Genomic DNA, 19011 nt, shown 5'->3' on the forward strand with positions numbered 1-19011 from the left:
CAGCATCTCCGCTGTGAGCTTGGGCTCTGGTGTTTTCTAACTGCAAGTCTCTCCTGTTTTCTTGCCAAAACAGTGAAACAACTGCTAAAGACTTTAATTAAGAGGGGTAATTAGTTCAGATTTATCAAAGCCGGGTTGTTATACTATTAGCTGCTCAGTAGAAGCTGCCAGACTAGCTCCCAGTCCAGCCCAGCCACCCTGCTGCAGCGGGGCCACATCCGGGGAGAGAGGCTGGGGGGGAGTGGGCCGCAGGGGGTCCCCGCAGCCCCGCCTGCCTCGGGGGTGCGTCTCGGCCCCTCCCTCGGCCTCGAGCTCCCGCCGGGCCTGGCCGCTGCGGAGAATGCAGCAGGGATCCGCACGGCGGGCGCAGGATCCCCTCCCACCCGGGGCGGCCTCGCCGGCTCTCCGAGCGCCTCGACGGTCGCAAGAGAGGCGTGGGGAACGAGTTTAAATTTGCTCTCCTGCCCCACTTTTGTACGTCTTGGGGGGCACTCAAGGAAATGTGGAGCCAGGAGGCGACAGGCGGGACGAAGGGGAGATGGGTAGGGGGCACCGCCAGGGCGAAGCGTCGATTTCCCTGACAACCAGAGCCCGCATTTCCAGGTGGGGGAAGGACTGACCGCTCCGGGCGCCGAGAGCCGACGACCCGAGGGCCTCCTCGGCGGCCCGAGTCAGAGAGGTGATAGACACCCTGGGTGAGGCGACCGCGGACAAGCGGGTGAGCGGGTCCCACGGGACATCCGAGCCAAGTTCCACCGCGGCCGCTCTCGGGTTGGGGGACCCCAAGATCCTGGGCACGGAGCTGGACCGGAGGGGTCCCGAGAACAGGGAATTCCTGATTCCACGTGCAGGCGTCGGGTCCAGACTTCCCAGCTCTTGCTCCGGGACGCAAGCTCCCGGGCACTGAGACTTTTAAGTCCCAATCCAGCAATCAGTAGATCGAATTCCTACTTTTCTCTTTTCCTGACTCCCCCATACCCCACCTTATCCTTTGCTGAGACTAGATCCGTGTTAGCTTTGACTTCAGAAAGAGACAGTTTTGAAATTCCAAAGTTGGGTAAATTCTGAATCTTCGAGGCTGGCAGAAGTGCCATTTCTCCTGAATATCGCAGCCAAGTGGGAAATCTTGTTCCAGGTGCTTTGTCACATTCTCTCACAGCTGCCTGTGCCCCAGGGAGCTTGGGGGAAATGTCTGGTAGCTTATGGGTAGCCACCTTTTCAAGGTGACTTAGATCTTGAAAGCGTTTGTTCTCTTTGAGTAAACAGAATGAGGTCAGGGGTAATTATAAAGGGCAGAAAGTGGCTTTTGTCTCTTGAATTTATTCTCAATAAGTATTTGAACTTATCATCAAAACCCCAGGATGTAATTCTCCCACACTTTCAAGGTGACACAATTTCACTGGTGGAAAAGAAAATGAACATTGTTGAGGAAAATTACTAGGCCATAAAATACTTACAGTTAGGAAGTACTTATATGTGGTACTCCCACCTTTTAGCCCCTGCCAGTGTGCTTTGACATATTGAAAAAGAAGTGTTCTATGGAAGGATAGAATTGGTCTGTTGGGGGATGTGGGAGCATATAGGGGATCTGTTATTGTAATCTGGAAAGACTTTGCACAGGTCTGATTTGGGATGGGGCCACAGTTCCAGGGAAGGCAGGAGAAGGAGACAGTTGTCTGTCTGGTCACAGGTTTGAGTAGCCTGAAGTAGTGGTGATTAAGTAGGAGAAGCCAAAAGGAAATCCTCTAAAATAAGCACTCAGGAGAACGACTTGTCAGGAGGTGAAATATCGATGAACTTTGATTTATGACAAAGCTGTTAGAGCTCACTAAACATCAAGGAGAATCTCCTTAAAGATAGGATGAGCTTAGAGATTAGTTGGAGTGGCGGTGACTGGGAGGGGGGTGTTAAAAATTGATGAAGAGGGATACTTAGCTAATAGTCAGTGGAAGACCTTACAATTCTCCCACCTCCAACAAATGTGAAAAGGTGTCCCTTCACTATCTAACCTGTATGTTGGTATTTGTGTGTGCTTATATAAATGCTTATGTTCATTCATGAAATAGGCACCCCAATGGTATGAATAGCAAATTGGCTCATCCCCACACAACCTTCTCTTTACTTGAAGTTTTCCAGCAAATTCTCTCATGTTTAGGAAGGAAGAGTGGACAGTGTTCAGATCATCTGCAGAGGGAAATGTTTTATCTCCAGCTGTCTGTTGGAGTTAACTTTTGGTACAGAGGAAGGTGGCCTATCGGACTGCAGGAACCAGTTTTAGAAAGTTACTGACCTGGGGCCTTGTGTTTTGTTCAGTTTTGGAAATCAGAATATAGAAAGGAATTAATAACGTAAGTAGTTAATTCCTACAGATTTTATTTTATTTTTTTGCGGTACGCGGGCCTCTCACTGTGGTGGCCTCTCCCGTCGCGGAGCACAGGCTCCGGACGCGCAGGCTCAGCGGCCATGGCTCACGGGCCCAGCCGCTCCGCGGCATGTGGGATCTTCCCGGACCGGGGCACGAACCCGTGTCCCCTGCATCGGCAGGCGGACTCTCAACCACTGCGCCACCAGGGAAGCCCAACAGTACATTTTTAAAAGCATAAAAATTAAAGACAAACCTAAATCTCAGTGGGTAAGAATATGAAGTTGTTGCCTGGCCCTGAAAAACATTGCCTTTTTGCTATGTTTTTGCCAAAAACACATATTATTTCACACACGAAATTATATGTTTCCATTAGGTTAATTAAAAACCAAACAATAAACATATTTATAAGTATAAGAAGATACCTTATTATAAATTTCATTGTTTCTAGAAGAAAGTGCATATGTCCATTCCAGCTCCAGGCAGACTAACTAAAAACAAAGCTGTATTAATCTACACACTGGTCATTTGTATTCTCTTGATGTTGAAGCAATTGGCAGTTCAAACCAGGATAGGTTACTCACTCCAGGCAATAGAGAAGAGGAAGCTTGGTGTTTAAATGACCCTGATAGGAAAATCTACCTCTGCTATTATATTATTTCTGCTTGTATTGTGATATGTTGCCCATAATGAACTTTGAAGAAAAGTCAAAATCCATCATGCACTTGAATGGGTACAAAGTTATCACAAATAACTGAGTACATTTTCTGTTCAAGTTCGAGGTGATATTGGTGTCAAATGAAATCATGTTGCTATTGGTCTTATGGAGATCAAGTTACTAAATAAAGATGAAATAAAATTCTGTCAGTACAAGTCTCCAGGGCTAATATTTTGCTGTCAAACAAATGTTGCTCATGGGTACAAAGGTGTGGGAGTGGGGAGAGAAAGCATCACGTACCAGTTTCTAACTGGAGCTAGAAATCTATAGTCACATGAAGAACAGATCTTCAGTTTGATTTAACTCTCTTCTTCTTGATAGCAATAATATACACTTTTTACGTGTGAGAAATGCGGAGCCCTTGAATCATAGTAACAAATATAGTGATGTCTTTTGATAGCTCACCATAGAAAGGTAATTTTTCAGTTAAATGTGAACCAAATCTGGAGTTGGTGGAACATTCTACACCTGTATATTGTTTACACACATTTCCGAATAAGATTTGTATTTTTAAAAATTTCAGCTAAAACCAAAGTTTGGAACAAACCTCTGTGGAACAAACAACCCAGTTTCTTCAACAAACAGTGGTAAGGGAGAGTGGCAGAGAGAGAGCTAGAAAAAGAGAAGAGAGTGGAGGGGGTATGGGCGGAGAGAGGGAAAGAGAGGAGGAAGGCGACCAGGACAGCAGAACAAGAAAACCTACCAGTTAAAAGATATTTTAAAGACAGTTGCTATGTTTTTAACGCAGCTATTTATTTTAACAGTTGCTAAAAACAGTTGCCGTTAATAATCAATTGCTACATGTAAATCTTATTTCAATCCCAAGTCAATAAAATAAACTATAAAAATGAAAGTCATTTATGACATCTGAGACTACTGGAAATTTGAACACTGACTGGGTGTTTAATAAAATTAAGGAATTATGTTTACTTTTGAAGATATGAAAAAAAGCATTGTGATTTTGTTAAAAAATAGTTCTTTTAGAGCTATGTATTCAACTATTTAAGGGTGAAGTGATAAGATACCTGGAATTTGCTTAAAAATAATACAGGAGAAGGGAAGGGGTGTAAGTACAGATCAATAAAATTGGCCATGAATTAATCATTGTTGAAGCTGGGTGATGGTAAACAAGATTATATTATACATTCTGAATACTTGGATTATATGTAAATTTTCACTTAAAAATATTTTACAGTAAGTTGTATCATATCAGAAAACATTTCCCCCCTAAACATTCATAATCCTATCACCATAAAGCATTAATTGCATTGTTTATACTGTTCTTTTTCGTCTGATTCCAGGACTAATCCCATTACAATATAGAGCTTTAAACCTTTTGTAGAGTTAAATAATTTTACAATAAAACAATTAAATAACTGTCAGTTTATGTAAAAGAATGTAAAGGAAGAGAATCAGTGAACCTGTTACTCTCTTGAGAAGCAAAATGTTGAGGGTAAAGGACAATTGAAAATTTATATTGGCTAGGATATTTCAGATAGTGAGAAGAAACATATATATGCACGGTTAATCGAAATGCAATACATAAAAGGGAGACTACCTCAGCATTGTATAGTCACTCCAAAGTCCCAAGAAAACCAGAACTAAAACTCAGTATTCATTCATTATTTCATTGATTCATTCAAAGTGCAAGGCGTCAGCTTAGGTGCAGGGTATGCAATAGGAATTAACACCCATATGTTTTTATCTTCCTGGAATTCACATTCTATCATGGAAAACAGAGTGTTTTGCATGGGATCAATAGATTTCCCTTTCACTAAGATTGATGTGGTTTTCATGGATGAATGACCTCCTAGCCAATACTAGAATCTAATGCAGAGACTCTGGCATGGTACTATGGGACAAGGTGACCAGCTGGTGATACGTTGATTACATTGGACTCCTTCCGCATGGAGGACATCATGTTGTCTTTGCTGGAAGAGATATATATTCTGTACAGTAAGTCCCCTACATATGAACCTTCACGTTTCAAACTTTGAAAGTTGCAAATGTGCATTCGCATGTCCAATCACGTAAGTTAGTTCACGTGCCTGGTGTACGTTGTCACGTGAGTGCATCCTCTACAAGTGGTTGTGCTTTTGTGTACTTTACTGTACAGTACTGTATAGGGTACAGTAGTACAGTATCTTTATTTCAAGCCCAGGATGTCTGGAAGCAAGCATAAAAGCAGCGGTATATAGCTGATTGTGTTAGTTGGGTACCTAGGCTAACTTTGTTGGATTTATGAACAAATTGGACTTACAAACATGCTCTCGGATTGGAACTCGTTCATATGTAGGGCACTTACTCTGTATAGATTTGTCTTTCTTGTACATAGTGTTTTTGCCAGCACTTGCGTCTATGGATTCTCTAAATTCCTCATTTACTTTCATACCACATGAATTTTTCAGACTAAGAAATTTTACAGTAAGAAAATGGAGCTACTAAGTATACAGTGAGTATACAGAAGGTATTTGCAATGCCTAGAATAGCTAAAACATTCAACACATATAATTTGTGTTATCCCACATACATCCAACATACATAAAGAAATCTATAAAACAAAAAGAAATGGCAGGGCTTCCCTGGTGGCGCAGTGGTTGAGAATCCGCCTGCCGATGCAGGAGACACGGGTTCGTGCCCTGGTCCGGGAAGATCCCACATGCCGCGGAGCAACTAAGCCCGTGAGCCATGGCCGCTGAGCCTGTGCGTCCGGAGCCTGTGCTCCGCAACGGGAGAGGCCACAACAGTGAGAGGCCCGCATACCGCAAAAAAAAAAAAAAAAAAAAAAAAAAAAAAAAAAAAAAAAAAAAAAGAAATGGCAAAAAAAACCTAATTGAAAAATGGGCAAAAACTTGATAAGGAATTACAGAGAAAGAAATCAAACTGCCCATAGATGCTTAACCTTCTTAGTAATCATCAAAATACAAAATATCACCACAGTGATATCCAATTTCATACCCAACCAATTGGACAAATTAAAATTCCTACAATAGCAAAGGTGGTGAATACATAAAGCATCCAAGACATCTATATCCTCTTGATAGCAAAGGAATCTGTAATAACTTTAGAAATCATTTTAGAAAACATGTTGGCATTAGCTAGTAATTTGTCTATACATACACTATTTCTATCACCTAGAAATCCCTCTATTAGCTACATAATTTAGAGAGTCTCTCACACACAGTTACCAGAGACATATAGGCACCAGCGTATAAGATTTCATAATAATACTGTTATAATTATAAAAAACTGGGAAAAACTCAAATGTCTATTAACAGGAAAATAATAAATTGTGGTATACTTATACAATGTAATAGTATATAGCAGTGAAAATAAATGGATTACTGTTATATGCAAAATCATAGATAAATCTCAGGAACATAATTTGAGTAAAAATGCAGGTCATTGAAGAATGCACACTATATGAATCCATTAAAAAGTTAAAATATATCAATAAGGCCAATAAATGAAGAAAAATTTTTAGAATCGTGGTTACCTCTAAGCAGGAAATAAGCCAATGAGATTGAAGGGTACACAGGAGGCTTTGATATTAATAGTTGTAGTCTTTTTATTAAACTAGCCTGTGTATATACAGATGTTTGTTGTGTGATGATTCCTAATAGAATTTATAGCTATTATTTTTTATCTGATTAAATTTAATAAGAAAAAAATTAGACCACTACATTTTAGAACATTTAGGATACATCGAAATCAGAGGAAATTTCATGTCCTTAAATATTTACAGTAATAATCTGGAAAGAATGAAGAGAAATGTATTAAGCACTTAACTCATGAAGTTAGAAAAAGAACAAAAAATGTTTAGGGAAGCAGAAGGAAATATAGAAATGACAAAATTGATCATTAAAAAATTAAGTAACAGAAAAACAAGATAAATAATAAATTAGACCATGCTGTGTTTTCAGAAAAATGATAAATCATAGTATTAAACAGTACTGGGGCAGCTGAGTAGTCATTGAGAAAAACAAATGCGGTTCATACTGTCTACCTTAACCAAGGTAAATTGCAAAAGGACAAAAATTTAGATGAAAAGTGTGTAACCATAAAAGTCATAGAAGAAATTATGGCATATTTTTAAATACTCACATAATAAGTATAACCTTCTAAGTATGGCAACAAAACTAGAATACATTATAGATGTCGATAAACCAACCTCATAAAAATGAAAAAAATCATGCATATCTAAAAAAAACTAAGCAAAGTCAAAAGAGAAATGACAAACTGGGGAAAAGATTTCTAACTTAAAAAACAAACATAGTGCAAATATCCTTACTGTATGAAAAGAGTTCCTTACACATTTGTTATGAAAAGGATGCACCTTACAAATGTTTATAGAAATAGTTCTTAAAAAAGAAAGTACAAATATTTGTTAAACATCAGAAGATGTTCAACCTCACTTGTGTTAAGAGAATTGTAGATCAAAACTTCAATAAAGCAATTTTTACCTATCTGATTAGCAAAGATTTAGCACATTTTGATGGTGAGGTTTTGTGGGAACAGGCACTCAGTCATTGCTGGTGGTATTTTAAATTGATACAATATCAGTGGAGGGCAATTTGGCAATATCATTCAAATTGCGGGTTGCAAATCCCCTTTGACACCACAATTCTACTCCTAGGAATTGATCTCATATGTGGGAAATACTCTATAATTTATTTCAGCATAATTTGTAATACTAAAGACTGGAAACAACCTGTATATCCATGTCTAGGGCTAGGTTAAATTCATTGCATTATATTCATATCACAGAAACCATGCAATCGCCAAAAAATGAGAATGTGGGTAGAATTTTACAAAGTTAGGTTTAAAAAAAACATACACAACAAGGTTTTAAAGCAGTGTAGCAGTATACTATCACTGTGAGAAGAAAAATGCCTGCTGCTTGTATATGCATGTAATCTTCCTGGCAGGAAGTGCAAGAAACAGGTAATTTTGGTTACCCAGTCAGAGAACTGGCTGACTGGAAGGGCAGGAAATTGAAGGAGGTGGGCGGAGAGATTTTACTGTGTATCCTTTTGAACCAAAACAGTACTATGTATGCGGGCCTCTCACTGTTGTGGCCTCTCCCGTTGCGGAGCACAGGCTCCGGACGCGCAGGCCCAGCGGCCATGGCTCACGGGCTTAGTTGCTCCGCGGCATGTGGGATCTTCCCGGACCGGGGCACGAACCCGCGTCCCCTGCATCGGCAGGCGGATTCTCAACCACTGCGCCACCAGGGAAGCCCTACTCTTTTGAATTGTGAGTCCGTGTAAGTGTGTGTCAGACTGTTACTAGCCTATCCATTAGTCCTTTTCCTTTCTTCCATGCTGGAAGAGACCTAATTTGGTTCAGGTGTTCGCATTCTGACTTGTAACTCAGATGTATTTTCCTTAATTTATGCCTAGCATTGTGTTTTGTTTTCTATGTCAGAGGTTTGTTGAGAATAGGTAGTGGTGTGTTGGTAAATGTTTAACAACTGGCTCTTTTTTTTAAAAAAAGTCCTGATTTGGAGCATTCGTCAATTTCTCTGGTGTTAATGCTCCCTCTGTAGCGAATTCAAGCTCCAACGTGACATTAACTGGTTCACAAAATTCCTGAAAATTTAACAATTGACTCTTGCAAGCCACAATGAGCCGGCTCTAACATACCACTCTTCCTGCCAATGAGAAATGAGGGAAATTCTTCTATTATTTGGGGAAAGGCTTCATTGCTCATAAAAAGAGACTCAGAAAAATAAAACAATTTTTTTTCTGGGCCTCTTTCCCCAGCTTTTTATTATGAAACAATGTTTAGCAAAGATAAAGGATTTTTGCAGTAAACACATACGTGTATCATCAAGATTCTACTACTAATATTTTGCTGTATTTGGTTTATCACGTATGTATCCATCTATAATTCCATCAATCCATCTTATTTCTTAATGCACTTCAAATTAATTATAGACGTCCCTACTCTTCTCACTAGATAATTCAGACATGTAATATTAACTAGAGGTCATTATATGTTTATAATTTTTTCTTTTGAAGTAAAATTTTCAAATGAGATGTAAAAACCTGAAGTGATAAGTGCATACACTCATGTAACCCAAATCCCTATCAACATACCTTGCCGTCACTCCAGAAATTTCCCTCATTCCCCGTCTAAGTCAACCCTACCTCTTCCCCCAAGAGGCTACAACTGTTCTGTTTTTTTTTTTTTCTATCATAGATCAATTTTACCTAATCTAGGCTTTTTAAAAAAATTTATTTATTTTTGGCTGCGTTGGGTCTTCGTTGCTGCACCCGGGTTTCCTCTAGTTGTGGCGAGCGGGGGCTACTCTTCATTGTGGTGCGCGGGCCTCTCATTGCAGTGGCCTCTCTTGTTGTGGAGCACAGGCTCTAGGTGCACGGGCTTCAGTAGTTGTGACACGCGGGCTCAGTAGTTGTGGCACACGGACTTAGTTGCTCCGTGGCATGTGGGATCCTCCCGGACCAGGGCTTGAACCCGTGTCTCCTGCATTGGCAGGCAAACTCTCAACCACTGAGCCACCAGGGAAGCCCCTAGACTTTTATATAAATAGAATCATACATCTGTGTACTCCTTTGTGTAAGACTCTTTGCATTCAGCATAGGGTTTTTGAGATTCGTTCATGTCCTTGCATGCATCAGTAGTTTCTTCCTTTTTAATTACGTGGTAGTATTCCATTATGTGAATATATTAGAGCTGTGCATTCATCTATGAATGGACATCTGAGATTTTTCCAGTCTTTTTACTATTTTTCGTAAAGCTGCTATAAACATTTTATACAAGTCTTTTTGTGGAAACTTGTCTTTGTTTCTCTTGAGTAACCACCTAGAGGTAGGACTGTTGGGTTATAGGGAAAGTGTATGTTTAATTTTATAAGAAAGTTTTCCTGGGTGGTTGTAATATATTACACTCTACAAAAAAATATATGCAAGTCTCTGTTAGTGCAAATTTGGCATTGTGGTGGGTATACAGTGGTATTTCATTTCCTTGATGACTAATAATGTTGAACAGTTTTTCATGTGTTTATTAGCATTTTATACGTTCTTTTTTGTGAAGTATTTATTGAAATATTTTACCTATTTATTTAATTGAGGTGCTCCTCTTTATATTACTAATTTGTAGGAATTATTTACACAACCTACATACCAGTTCTTTATCAGAAATATATTTTGCAAATATTTTCTCCCAGTCTGCAGCTTCCATACACATTTTCTTAATAGTGACTTTGGATAAGCAGTTTTAATTTTTTTTTGTGTGTGATATGCGGGCCTCTCACTGTTGTGGCCTCTCCCGTTGCGAAGCACAGGCTCCGGACGCGCAGGCTCAGCGGCCATGGCTCACAGGCCCAGCCGCTCCGCGGCACGTGGGATCTTCCCAGACCGGGGCACGAACCCATGTCCCCTGCATCGGCAGGCGGACTCTCAACCACTGCGCCACCAGGGAAGCCCAAGCAGTTTTATTTCTTTTCCCTTGCCTTATTACAATGACCATCATCATCTTTTGGATATTTTAGTGTTTTTATTTGTTGCCTAGAAATTTAGTAACCACCTTGTAACCACAAGAAGAGATAACTTGAAAAGGATATACTGAAGATGGTACAGCATAAATCTGTAAGGAACCTACATCTTTAGTGATATCATCAAACTGCTGAATTAATTACCTATTACAAATTTACTTCTAGACTTCTAGTGATGGGAGGTATAAATCATTTTAACACAAAGCTTAAAAATCAGGGTGTTTCTCCTGCATAGGACTTTCTAAGACCTGGAGAGCAGTATTAAATTTGTAATTTTGCGTTCTTTTGCATGAAGAGAGCCTCAAAGATTGTACTAGCCTTCAGGTCTCATAATGCCTGAATCTGCCCAAGATACTCCCATTGTTTAAGCTATTTTGAGTCGTGATTTCTGTTATTTGGAGCTAAGAACATCCTAAAAAATAAAAAAGGAGATATGGCATTAGTGTTCTTCAGCATCTTCTAAGACAAAATAAATTCTGCCCTTTGTTTTTCCCTCCTTTGTCAGAGCTTATCTCAAGTCTGGGACCACCTGCCTGACAGCATTATCATATTTAGTTTCTGAATTAGAAAGTGGGACCTCCCAGAATTCCAGAGTGTCAGCCTCTCTCCTTAAGAAAATGAGAGCGCAACAGAGGAATGGATTAAAAAAATGTGATACATATATACAATGGAATATTACTCAGCCATAACAAGAACAAAATAATCCATTTGCAGCAACATGGATGGACCTAGAGATCGTCATACTGAATGAAGTAAATCAGACAGAGAAAGACAAATATTGTATGATATTGCTTATATGTGGAATCTAAAAAAAGGGTACAGGTGAACTTAATTACAAAACAGGAGTCACAGATGTAGAAAACAAACTTAATGGTTACCAGGAGGTAAGGTGGGGAGGGATAAATTGAGAGATTGGGTGTATTGAGTGTATACACACTACTATATATAAAATAGATAACTAATAAGGATCTATGGTATATGTGTAAAGCACAGGGAACTCTACGCAATACTCTATAATGGCCTATATGGAAAAGAATCTAAAAAAGAGTCGATATAAATATGTATATGTATAACTGATTCACTTTGCTTGTCGTGAAACTAACACAACATTGTAAATCAACTATACTCCAAAAAGATTTTTTTAAAGAAAAAGAAAATGAGAGTGGTCCTATGTACTATTCAAGATTTGTAGAAACAACACACAAAACTGGATCTGTGGATCTGAAAAGAAAAGGAATTTATTGAGTGGGAATTATTTGGCTCACAGACCCAACTGCTCACAGTTTGGATTACAGAGATTTGAACTGAACTCAGACAGAAGCAAGGGGAGGCAAGGCATAGCCAAGGTCCTGCCTAGGACGCTGCCCCAAGCACCACTGCACTGGACACGTGACTCCATCACAGCCATGGGTCCTAGTGTTGATAGCTCAGAACAATGAGTCCTGGCCAGAAATACCACGCTGACCTCTCAGAGAATGGTGTTTGGATGTTTACTCCACTCACCCGCCTGAGCTTCCCCAGATTAGAGATTCAAGGCTCATCAAAAAGCCTTCAAAAATGAGTTACAAAAGATCTTTTCTTTCTTCCCTCACAGCCACATTCTACACAGGCTGGTAAAGTAGGTTGAAGAGTAGCATTTAAAGGAGGACCCTTGTGATGAAACACAATGTTTTTTTCTACTTGGCTACCTGAAATGGCCTCAGAATTTTCATTTAATTTAACAGGAAGCACATTCCAAGAAAGGTTTCTTTAGGGACATTAGAAATTACTCTCTTTGTTCCAGGAAGACTTTAAAACAGATTATTGAAATACATACATATAGTAAGAAAATAAAGTTTAAATTAACAGATGAGAAGGCAGGAAAGATAAAATCAAGCCTGGATTAAGTTTAGTGCATGGAACAGTGCTGCCGGATCTTGTTGGTTTACTGGCACTGAGACACCAATTTTGTTTTACGCTTTCAAAAAGCAAACATGAAAAGGGAGAAATCATCAGTGGTGTGATTGACTGTACCTATAAAAAGATTTGCTGGGAAGAAATATAACTATGCTGGTAGTGAGACATGGTAGCAATTTCCACAGGTAGGTCTTCCTAGAGGGAAGACACTGAGAGAATGCAGTGAATTTCATCCTAAAAAATGTCTTTATAGTAAGCACTAAACTCTTGAAAATTGTTTTGTGTAGCTTTGCTCAGGCTGGGCTATTGGCAAAATGTCCAAGTACAACTGAGGGGCCTAGCAGTTTGACTCAGGAATGTAATTCTCCAGTTTTTTCTAAACATAGAGATTCTGCAGGTATAGCTAGACTGTATTTCAGGTACTTTTTCATGAATATTGTGTTTCCCCTAATGGAGATTTTAAAAACTTTGAGCATCAGTGAATTAAGGTAATAGAACCTGTAATGTACATTGCTAACTAAATCAATGAACAATGTTTTAAAAATCAATAGAGTTGGAAGATAGGATTAAAATCCTATTATGGGGCTTCCCTGGTGGCACAGTGGTTGGGAGTCTGCCTGTCAATGCAGGGGACACGGGTTCGAGCCCTGGTCCGGGAATATCCCACATGCCGCGGAGCAGCTAGGCCCATGCACCACAGATGCTGGCCTGAACTCTAGAGCCCGTGGGCCATAGCTACTGGGCCCGCGTGCCACAACTGCTGAAGCCCGCGCACCTAGAGCCCATGCTCCACAACAGGAGAGGCCACTGCAATGAGATGCCCGCGCACTGCAGCAAGGAGTGGTCCGCGCTCGCCAGAACTGGAGAAATTCCTGTGCACAGCAGCGAAGACCCAACACAGCCAAAAATAAAAATAAATAAAATAAATAAAATTTAAAAAATCCTATTATGAAAATTGAGAAATTAGGCTAGGTAATGTGTTGGAATAGATTGCTACACCACAATACCATAGACGAGGTCCAAGGGATACCTTTATACAGGGTCAAGAGTCCTATAAGACATTAATATTGACTCTGCTCTTACCTACAATGAGTCATCAAATCGAATTTTCTATGTTATAAGACAGGGCTGCAAAGAATTTAGCCTGCAGAAATTTTAAGGCAGTTGTAACCAAATACTCATCTCAAAAAAAAAAAACCAAAAAAAAAAACTGAAGCTATCCTGTAACATACAAGGTTGAGCCACGTAACTTTACTCATTGATGAAATTTCCAAGATAAACTGGTTGTAAATGTATAGCCAAGTAGGACAGAAAATTGATTATACTGTTAGTTTGGGCGGCGGGGGTGGGGTGGGGTGTGGAGAGGCTCTTTGTCTGCAAATTGTAACAATTATTACCATATGAGGGAGGGAAAAGAAATTCTTATTTTACCAGTTAAACTGTCGTTTTGCTGTGGAGCGGGACTTCTGAACTCCTTACTTCCACATTCTGGAAGATTCAAACAATTTTTTTTTTGTCATTCTTTTTTTTAAAAATAAATTTATTTATTTTATTTTATTTTTGGCTGCACTGGGTCTTCTTTGCTGCGCATGGTCTTTCTCTAGTTGCGGCGAGCGGGGGCTACTCTTAATTGCGGTGCGCGGGCTTCTCACTGCGGTGGCTTTTCTTGCTGCTGAGCACGGAGTCTAGGCGCACAGGCTCAGTAGTTGTGGCGCACGGGCTTAGTTGCTCCGCGGCATGTGGGATCTTCCCGGACCAGGGCTCGAACCCGTGTGCCCTGCATTGGCAGGTGAATTCTTAACTACTGCACCACCAGGGAAGCCCCATTAATTGATTTTTGAATGTCGAATTAGCCTTAGATACTTGGAATAAGTCCCTCTTGGCTGTGGTGTATAATTCTTTCTATCCATTTTTGGATTATGCATATATGAATAAAAATGTCTCCGGCCTTAAAAGATGTTATAGTCAATTAGGGGGAAATAAACAGGTACACCCTTAACTATAATCCAAGGTGGAACACAGTAAGTATTCTAAAAGAGGGGGAAATCGTACAGGTTTTTAATGCAGGCAAAGGTCATATCTGGTTTGGAGGAGTTAGGAGACACTGCTATGTAAAATGTGGCTAATGTCGAATCAGAATTTGAGAACTGGGAGAAACCTTTGGACCGTCTAATTCAAACCCTTTCCTTTTCTTATAAATGAGGTAGTGCATAGTGTCCCTAAATTAGGAGGTGGAATCTGATCTCACTTACCCCCATCCTTATGTCAGTAAGCTTTCCTCTACCTCACACAGCCACCCACTTAAACAGGTAACAAAAATCTTGACTTTTAAGTCGCCTATTTAGAAAATAATCATGGCTGTTCCTTTGAATTTCCTCATTCCTCTAATAAAAAGACAACTGGAGGAAGTAGGTGGGTATGGAATTGCCTAATTCTGCAATTGAGTAACTCCATCTTGTTCTCGTGCCTCAAACCCTTAAAGCCAAACAAAGAAAACATAATCCCCATCTGCTACAATCTGTAGCTCCCCTACTCCTCCCCGAGGGAGGTGATTCCCTGGCTGGTGCAGCCATTCCTGTATGTTCTCTGCACAGACTTGCCTTTAACATGTAAGTTATTTCTTTTTTCTAGACTTGGGCCAAGTTTCTCCCACAAAAAGTTTACGGAGAAACTTAAGTTGAAGTCCACCTGTGTTTATTCTTTGCAATTTAAAGAGGTAAAATGCGCTTTGCCCTAAGGATATTTTAAATAAGGAATTTATAACGGCTTGTTCCAAGAAATGTAGATTTTTAAAGGCTGTTCAAAATGAAAACAGCCTCTATCTTAGTGGCTTTACAGTATTGCTGAAAATGGCGTTCTTTCCATCGGAGCCATGCGCAGTAGTGGATGGATATATCTAATCATCTCACATAGAGAATTAATTTTCCTGAAATAGTAATGATAATAATGAAGATGATAACAATGATAATGTGTCATATTTATACTTCATCTTACAATGTGTCCAGTACTTTATAGAGATGATTCTGTTTAACCCTCTCAAACAACCCATGAATTAGGAATTGTTAATATCACCCGCATTTTGGAGAGGCAGTACCTTGGCCTTAGATAAGTAACTTGCCCAACGTGGCAGAGTTAGGAAGTAGCCAAGCCAATATTTCAGCTGTGGTAGGTCTGACACAAGTCCTTCCGTCTTCATTATGGTGCTCTAATGGTCTGTTGCCACTTATGGCTATCCCTTATTAGCCAAAGTCCTTGGACGGCACCCATTCCTACACACCCACACCCACACCCACCCACCCCGACACACGCACTCACCCCAGTGGCCTCTGCGGTTTCCAATTATCCAGACATTAAAATTCCTCCACAAAGTGCCTCCTCTGCAACCACTTTCCCACGTGAACCCTTCCACCCAACCAAAGGAGTCACTTCATCTTTTCCCTTTGCGTGAAGTCTCACCTTTGCTCAAGCAGCTCCCTTCAGCTGCAATGCCCACTCCCACCTCCTCACCGCCTGTCTGCTTTCCAGCTGGGTCAGCTCAGATGAAAAATTTCCAAGGATGGAGAGAAGCTAGGCAGTGGGTGGCTGAGCCCAAGGTGAAATAAAATAATGTTTTCTTTTATTGATTTACTGATGTTTGTCTTTTCATTTCCGGAGAGCCTCAGTTGTACGCAAAAATGTTAATAGGAGTTGAAGGTCTCTTATTCATAGAGTTCCAATCTATTCTGCAAATAAAAAGCAGTGAAAATGATTCAGATGTGAATAATTCCCCCAAACCTTTGCTTATTGAAATGGATCGGAGATAATTACCAGGTTGGAGAATTTGCATCCACACAATTTTCTAGTCCCACAAACATAATTTTCTTTAGAATGAATAGAAAATATTTGCTCTTTTAAAAGCTGTTGTGAACGGTGGAACTGTGTTCTTTCTGGCTCTGCAGAAATGTGGCTGCATCATCTACTACTGCTGCTCCTTAGAGAGAGGGATCTCTGTCCCCACCCTGGCCTGTCCAGCGCTGTGGGCCTCAGCGTGTGTTAAACTCTCATCTGTATTCATCTCAGTATGGTGATCTGTATGTTCTGTTGGTCATCAAGTCCACTAGGAAGAAGTCAGTGTGATCACAGTCTTTTGGGAGTTTGTCATTTCTTCTTGCAAGGCGATTTCACGTTCACATGCAGGTTGGGAGGGTAAGGATAACCTGTCACATCTCAGGCATTTATTAAACCACTTAACTTTTCGAATTTAGCTGAGAATAGGAGGACGTTTTCATTGGAGTTGCTCTGAAAAGGGGGTAGAATGAACGCTTTTTGTCTGTGAGCCTTCAGAACCATCTGGAATACACATGAGATTCATTTTCTGCCATTGTCTCTCCAAACCATCAGGCTGTTGTTCCAGGTGTGTGAAGTGCCTGTATGGCTTAGGTTTAATACTTGATTTTCATTAGACCCAACAGCTTGGTCCTTTATCCTATGAGGGATGTTTTTTCAATACCGCAGGAGATTTCTTTATGCCCAACCAAATGAATCTTTACAAACAGCTCAACTGGTGTAAGGCCTCAGGTAGGCTTAAGGGACCCACAAGAACAAGGTTGATGTGTAGGCGCAGGGGATATTCAAATGTGGCATTATATTAAAGGCATTTTGAATTTCTCTGTTCTGATTTCCTAGGAAAACAAACACCCCTCTTCCTGAAACTAAACAAGAGATGCCAGGGTTCCTTGAAACTATGTTGGAAAAAGAAGAAGCAAGGCATGCATGAGATACACAGTAAACGAGAATGTTGTGGAAGAGGAGAGAGGAAATAAAGAAAAAAATGTTTTAATGTTTTTTAAGGAAAAGATAAGAAGAAAAGGTGATGTCTATAGATGAATTTCCAGAAACGGATCTTTAAGATAGAAAAAATTCAGTAAACAAAATGCATGAACATAGTTACATATGACAATATGAGCGAATTTTAGGAATATAATTTTAAATGAAAAGTCTCCATAGATTACATCTTGCATGATACCTTTAAATAATCCTTTTTTTTTAAAAAATAATCCTTTTCATTGTGAAATATAATACAGTAAAATTGGATTAAGAGACCCTTTTTTATAAATTTAAAAACGACCAAACGAAAGTATATGCTATTAAGAAACAGAGTTAAGTGTAATATAATTATATCAAAAGGAAAGCAAGTTTCAAGGTGAGATGCAGGGGGATAGGATGGGTGAGGATCTCATGTGAATGTTATCGTCACATGAGATCCTCACCCAAGGAGGATTGTTTGGATCCCAAGGAGGATCATATTGTCATCGTTTAAATTTTCTCTTGGATGGTGATTTCACAATTGTTTATTATGTTATTCAAACCAACAAATGAACAACAAACAAATAAAAGAGTGCCTTTTATATATAGATGATGGAAGCCTGTTCTGAATTTAGGATTATGGTTAGTGCAGTTCTGTGCACCTGATGTCCAATAAAAAAAATGTGACAAAGGAAAGGCGGAAAGAAATACGTATTTTGCCCTTTGAGTAACATACTCCAGGCATGGCTGTTCTTATACTGTAGTATGTGTCTTTTCCCCCAGTATTGGACATTAATTACCCACCTGGCCTTTATATATATTTATAGATAGAGAGATAGAGCTCTAGAGAAATCTCAATTCCACCAGCAAGCATTAGCCTTTTGGGAGCTACACTCCCCTTGCTGCAGAAAAGTAGCGAGAAAGTAATTTGTTCTCACATGTTCCAGGCAAAAGCGCCCTCTGCTTTCAGGTAGCGGTGTGGCAGTCCAAGTCTATATTCTGGTATAGCTCTAGCCAAGGTGTATGTCTCCACCATCAGAAATAAGAGCACTAAAAAAACAAGTATCAAAATTGATAACTTGAATTTCCAAGCAGAAACAACATCCCTCCATGCCTCCCACAAACCTTCTAAATGTAGAAATGTTAATCCTGATTTATTTCACTGGTTCTTTTTATTCATTGTTTGCAAGTTGGGTTTCCTGGGAAACGGGCTGAATTGGAGATCATTGAGACGTGTTTTTGGGCATAACCTCTATAAAGAGTTGAGGGAAGCAGGGCTGGGTAGAGGGAGAAGTTGACTGTAGTGCAGTCTCAGAGAAGCCTGACCCGACCCCACAACGTGTTATGAAGCTGGGATAATTCTTCAGACATGTCCTGAACCGAGGTGAGGGGCTAAGCCTTTGAACACCCCTTCCCCCGGGGCAGCCCACATGCAAGACTGCCTTTGGGGAGGATTTTCCTGTCGCTATTTTCTTTCAGACACCTCCTCTCCCTCTGAGTGAGGAGATAGTGAAACTGCAGCCAATTTTTGTCTTACACACACACACACACACACACACACACACACACACACACACACACACACATATACACATATACTGAGCCAACTCACCTGTGAATGCAGCTTGGCCTTTTTTCACCTCTGTCCTCTGGGCCTAAGGTAGCACTCCCTTCGGGTGTGAGCTGAACAGGAGGCATCATTGCAATACTAATGTATGTCACTGCAGTCTG

This window comes from Kogia breviceps, chromosome 9 (genome assembly GCF_026419965.1).
Source record: "Kogia breviceps isolate mKogBre1 chromosome 9, mKogBre1 haplotype 1, whole genome shotgun sequence".
NCBI classification, from domain to species: Eukaryota; Metazoa; Chordata; class Mammalia; order Artiodactyla; family Physeteridae; genus Kogia; species Kogia breviceps.